Below are 6350 nucleotides of genomic sequence, written 5' to 3' on the forward strand. Positions count from 1 at the left end.
TTTTTGTACATTCCCCCCAGGCCCCTCCCACCCCGAGAGCCAGAGGCAGGGAGACTGGGGGGGCGGGGGCGCGAGGCCTGGGCGGCCTTCCCAGCTGCTCACAGTTGGCAGCTTCCCTGACCGATGTCGGGACTTCCCGCCGTGGGATTTCATCGTGTCCCAGACCCCGATGTCTAAACTCACGTGTTTCCTTAGAACACTTGGCAGACACTCTGTTCTCATGTTGGTCCCCTGGGTGTCTGGGCCGGCCCTCCCACGTGAAGCTCCGGATATTTCCACTGGGCTCACCTCTCGGGGGTTTGCACCCCTCGGCCACGGGCCGTCCACAGATCGCGCCGTTCTTCCCGGCATCCACGTCCCCCGCCTGGCACCCCGCTCCTCGCGCCGTTATCATCAGCTCTGCCCTCTGCCCAGCTAACTTTAAAGGGTTTTATTTCCCCTTTTGCTTTCAAAGCTTGCCCCGACTCATAAAAGGGGACTGCTCACTTTCCCCCTCCCCCGGGCCATGAAATTATTCAGAGCTCCCGGGGTCTGGCCTCAGAGGCAACGCGGGGCTCTGGGTCCCCGAGTCGGCGGGGCCCCCACTCGCTGGGCAGGGCGCCTCCCCGGCACCGGGCACTGGCCCGGAGCCTTATCTCAGGCACGTTGTGACTTCTTCGCTGTTTCATCATCGCAGCTGTGATGGGACGGCAGCTCCCTTCGTGATGAGCCAGGCGAGGAGCAGGGGCAGAGGGGTGGCTGGCCGCCCGCTCCAGGGCCGCCCGCTGCCCGGGTCCGGCTCCAGGTGGGCGGGTGGAGGGGTCCGCAGCCTGGACCTGCTCCCACAGGAGGACAGTGGCCGGGCTGGGCTGCCATTCCCCGCGGGACCCCGGCCGGCCTTGGTACGTGTCCGTTTAAGTGCCAGCGGTTCCCAACCTGTGGGTCGCGACCCCTTTGGGTCGCCTAAGACCATCGGAAAACACACATATAATTACATATTGTTTTTTGTGATGAATCACTATGCTTTAATTATGTTCAACTTGTGACAATGAAATTGGGGGTCACCACAACATGAGGAACTGTATTAAAGGGTCGCGGCATTAGGCAGGTTGAGAACCACGGGGTGAACCTCAGTGGGTTTTCCTGGCTTCTGTTCCTTTTCTGTCTGGGGATTTCAAGGAGACTGGCCAGCGAAGCTCAGTTGTAAGCAATGGGGCCTGGGCCCGGCCTGCGTGGCTCAGTGGTTGAACGTCGACCTATGAACCAGGAGGTCAGGGTTCTATTCCCGGTCAGGGCACAGGCCTGGGTGGCAGGCTTGATCCCCAGTGTGGGGCGTGCAGGAGGCAGCCGATCCGTGATTCTCTCACATCACGGATGCTCCTATCTCTCTCCCTCTCTTCCCCTCTGAGGTCAATAACAGTATATAGAGTTTTAAATGGGGCCTGGGGTGGGCACGGCTGAGGATGGAGCTTCTGTGTGAGGTCTACAGCCCGGTGAGAGGCGTGCCTCTGGGAAGGGGCCCTGCAGCCTCGGGCCAGGCCAGCGGCTGGGAGGATGGCCCCCCAGAGCCGGTGCTGAGACCAGGGAGCCGCTGAGGGAGGGCCCAGGGCCCTGGGAGCAGACACCCAGCCGGCTCCCAGCTGCAGCCTGGGCTGTTTGCAAGGTGACAAGCCCCAGGCAGCCTGGGCGGGGCCTCCCGCAGGGCTCGGCCTGTGTCCGTGCAGGCACAGTCCCTGCGGCCCTGGGGTTCCCACGTCACCGCGTTAGCAGCTGCTAAATGACACCAGACCGTCATCCTCAGAGGACCTGCACCTGGCTCCTCCCTGGGGAACGGAGGGTGGAAGAAGGAACAGAGCGGTGCTGGGTCTGCTGAGACGCACCCTCCCAGCCCAGGTGAGAGGCCAGCGGGCCTCCTGGGGAACGTCCTGGGCGTCTAACTCCAGGTGCAGCCTCGGGGGCCGCTGTGGGGCCGTGGGCACAGGATCAGTCGTCCTGAGGGCAACGGTTCTGGCCTGGGAGCTGCCTGCCTTCCTCTCTGCCTCCTGCATCCGTTCGCTCAGCGCGCTGGTGGGCAGCACTGGCGCACCAGCCGGGCCCTGGACGGGGAGGGAGGACACCAGCCCCACGCCCGACCCGGGGTCCAAAGCCAGGTCCTCGCCATGTCTCCCCGCCCTCGGCCCACGTGCGCAGAGCAAAGGAGAGCTGGGCTCTGGGTGGTGCCTTCATGTGGCAGCAGTTTCCTCTGCAGAAGAAACTATAAACGTCCGAGGACAGTTGGGGACGTGCTGGCAGGACGACAGAAGGGCTTTCCACGCCGTGAAATCCAGGCTGACCTGCGTCTTAGGAAGCGAAGCCGCCGGGCCCGCTGTGTCCCGCAGATGGAAGTCTGCGCAGGGTCACGGAGGTCGGATCAGGAAGCTTCCGGAGGCCTTCGCTGGGGAAATAGGTGAGGGCGGGCCCAGGTGTGAGCGAGGGGGAGGGGAGCGAAAGCCACTGTGCGTTCACCTGGAAGAGCAAACTCACGGAGACATGCATGGCTTCCAGGTTTGAATGTGCGGGCGATGACAGGCGTGTGTATCAGTAACTTCAGATCACCGGCTGTGATGGGGAAACGTGAAGTAACAACAGAGTCCAAAGATACACGTGTCGTATTTTCATAACCTCATGTTTAAAATGTATTTTTTACTGACTTCAGAGAGGAAGGAGAGGGAGCGACAGACCCTACAACATGCAAATCAGGCTTGTGCCCCAAGCTGGCATCGAACTGTGACCTCCTGGCCCCCAGGTCGATGCTCAGCCACCGAGCCCCGCCGGCTGGGCCTTCCTAATCTCACTTTCACCGGACGACCCCACAGCGAGCAGCGGTTATCGCTGGGTGGTTGGGGTATTCGCCAGCGATTGCCCCACAACCAGCCGCCGCAGCACCGTGGCGGGACCGTGATAAGCCTTCCTCCCCTCGCGGGGCTGAGCTGTGGCTGGGCTCCGGCTAACCGTGGCTGGGCTCGTCTCAGCGGGGCTCAGGTTCACTCAAGCATCCCTCATTCATTCGTCTGCTTTATTTTTATTTCGTTGTTATTGGGTTCGTGGAGGAAGAAAGAGGGAGAGAGAGAAATCGGCTGCCTCCTGCTCGCTCCCTCTTGGGGATGACGCCCATAACCCTGGGCAGGTGCCCTCACGGGGAATCGAACCTTGATCCCCAGGTTCATAGGTCGATGCTCAGCCACCGAGCCACGCACGCCGGCCGGGCTGCGCGTTTTATTTTTACGTCAGACCAAACATCGCGTTTACCTCTGTGTCCAGCCTGGTTTTGTCGGACGATGGGGTTTCAGGGCAGAACAGGGGTCGTGTTGTTCGGATGGGGAATTCCGCGCGCACCTGTGTCTGCAGGTGAGCCCCTCGGGGGAGGCCTCCACGGGGAGCAGGGGCACCCCCTCATGGTTCCCATCTGCAGCGGCTGCTAAGCCAGCCCAGGAAGTGCCTGCTCCGTCTCTACCCTGGGGCCTCTGTTCTTCCGACTATGATTGAAGCCTCATCTTTCAGAATGAATGGCCCAGCCAGGAATTCCAGAGCTCCAATGGCTCTGTCTGTTCCCTCACCTCTCGGAAATGAAATGTAAACCACAATTGCATTTGTGTGTGAAACCCCCAGGACCAGTGCGGGGGACAGGGGCCTGCCTTGCTGAGAGGCACCGCGGGTGTCCTCTGGGGTCCCACAGGCTAGGCCCCTAGTGAAGGTTGATGAGGTCAACACGGGAGAATGGCTTTTCCCCGAACAAATGCTTCTTGTTGTTTCAGAGGAAGAACAGGTTCTCGAAACAGGACCAGTTCTTTCAGACAGAGCACTCCTCTCGCTTACAAAGGACAGGGACAGGGGGGTGGGGGTTCAAGGACCCTGCCCCCACCGACACCCCAGATCTGCAGGCTACTGCGAGGAGGGCCTCTGTTTCCGCCTGTCTTGTCAGCACACCGCCTCACACCGGCGGGCTGGGCTGTGTATTCTATTTTTACACCAGGCTCCTTTATCCCCAGGGGGCCGCCTGTGCTATCCTTACGAATTCCTGTCTTTCTTTTTTTAATATATTTTATTGATTTTTTACAGAGAGGAAGGGAGAGGGATAGAGAGTTAGAAACATCGATGAGAGAGAAACATCCATCAGCTGCCTCCTGCACCCCCCCCCCCCCCCCGGACTGGGGATGTGCCCGCAACCAAGGTACATGCCCTCGACAGGAATCGAACCTGAGACCCTTGAGTCCGCAGGCTGATGCTCTATCCACTGAGCCAAACCAGTTAGGGCTCCTGTCTTTCTTGTCAGCATTATTCTCCTTTCTCGGTCCTGCTTTAAGAGTGCCTGGGCGGCTGGGAGCAGCCATGGATTCAGGACAGGTTATGACTCGGGCTCCAGGAGGGAGGTCCTGGCGGTGAGGTGAGCCCTCAGGGGTGAGGGGCTCACAAAGGAATGCACCCAGGTCGTGGGTGGATGTGCCACGTGGACCGGCTTGTTCTGTGACCACACTCCTTGGCGTTCCTGTCTCCCCTCCCCCAGTCATGAAAGCAGGCTCCTGGGGGGAGCAGCTGGGTCGTGGCCCCCAACTTCCCGGAGCCCGTGGGCACATCTCCAGGCGGTGGCTGAGGTGAGGATCCTTCGTGGGAGGATGATTCTGGGTCACGCCACGGAGTGGAGAGGAAGGGAACCTTAGAAGCCGGAAAAGACAGAAAACAGCTGCTCCCCAAGAGCCTGCAGCTGTGAGATGGCAAATCCATGCACCTGGCCCCTCCTACCCCCTCACCTGCCGCCAGACTAAGGGCAGGAGACGCAAATGGCTTTATGGAAACCCCACTGAGAAACCCTGGCCGCCTCTGCATTACCATTAAAATAAAAGGCAGCCCGGCCGGCGGGGCTCAGGGGGGAGCGTGGCCCTGTGAACCAGGAGGTCACGGTTGGATTCCCAGTCAGGGCACATGCCGGGTTGCAGGCTCCATCCCCAGTGCGGGGCGTGCAGGGGCAGCCGATCCATGATTCTCTCTCCTCATTGATGTTTCTCTCTCTCTCCCTTCCTCTCTGAAATCAGTAAAATATATATTTTTAAAATATTAGTAAAATGCAAATGTCATCCTATGCCACATCCAGCCCTGCATGAGCTGGTCCCTGCCTCTCCAGCCTCAGCTCTGGACAGCAGTGGTTTGAGTCAGAATGTCTGGGTTTCAGTTCTGCTGGCCCGGCTTCCGACGTGGGTGACCTCGCCGTGCCTGTTTCCTCACTGGAATAATAAATACCTCAGTGGCGCTTGTAGGATTTCTGACTCGTCAATGTGGACTCAATTTGCTAATATATATATGTATATATATATATTGTTAATCATCATCAGAGGATATTTTTCCATTGATTTTTAGGATGATTAAAAGGGAGGGAGGGAAGGAGGAAGGGAGGGGGGAAGAGAGAGAGAGAAACATCAATGTGAGAAATACACATCGATTAGTTGCTTCCCATAGGTGACCAGACCAGGGCCAGGGGCCGAGCCTGCAATGGAGGCCCTTGACAGGAATCGAACTTGCTATTTAAAATGTTCGTGTCTATGTGTGGATATTGATCTGTACATTTTTTTTGATAATACGTATTTCGGGGTTGTAATCAGTGTTATGAGAGGAAATGTGTTCCCTCTTCTATTTTCTGAACAAAAATTGTGCAAGATTGGTGTTATTTCTTCCTGAAGTGGTTGATAAACTTGACCACTGAAACCATCTGGGCTTGGAATTATCTTTGTGGGAACTCTGTTGAACAAAATTTAATTTCTTTAATAATAAAGGGCTGTTCACATTTTAAAATTTCATCTTGTTTCAGTTCTGATAAGTTGCATTTTTCAAAGAATTTGTCCATCCCGTCTACAGTGTCAAATTGGTTGTTGTAAAATTGTCCCCTTTTATCCTGTTAATATCGGCACTCAGGTATCTTTTTTTAAAAAAGTATTGTATTGATTTTTTACAGAGAGGAAGGGAGAGGGATAGAGAGTTAGAAACATCGATGAGAGAGAAACACCCATCAGCTGCCTCCTGCACACCCCCCACTGGGGATGTGCCCACAACCAAGGTACATGCCCTTGACTGGAATCGAACCTGGGACCCTTGAGTCCACAGGCTGACGCTCTATCCACTGAGCCAAACTGGCTAGGGCTCAGGTATCTTTTTTTTTTCTTGGTCAGTCTAGCTGGGATATTGCATTCGTTACTGTGTGAAGAAGTTGCACTGAATCAGCCCTAACCAGTTTGGCTCAATGGATAGGGCGTTGGCCTATGGACTGAAAGGTCCCAGGTTCGAGTCTGGTCAAGGGCATGTACCTTGGTTGTGGGCACATCCCCAGGGGGGGTGTGCAGGAG

The sequence above is a fragment of the Myotis myotis genome, unplaced genomic scaffold, assembly GCF_014108235.1.
Source record: "Myotis myotis isolate mMyoMyo1 unplaced genomic scaffold, mMyoMyo1.p scaffold_m19_p_13, whole genome shotgun sequence".
Lineage (NCBI taxonomy): Eukaryota > Metazoa > Chordata > Mammalia > Chiroptera > Vespertilionidae > Myotis > Myotis myotis.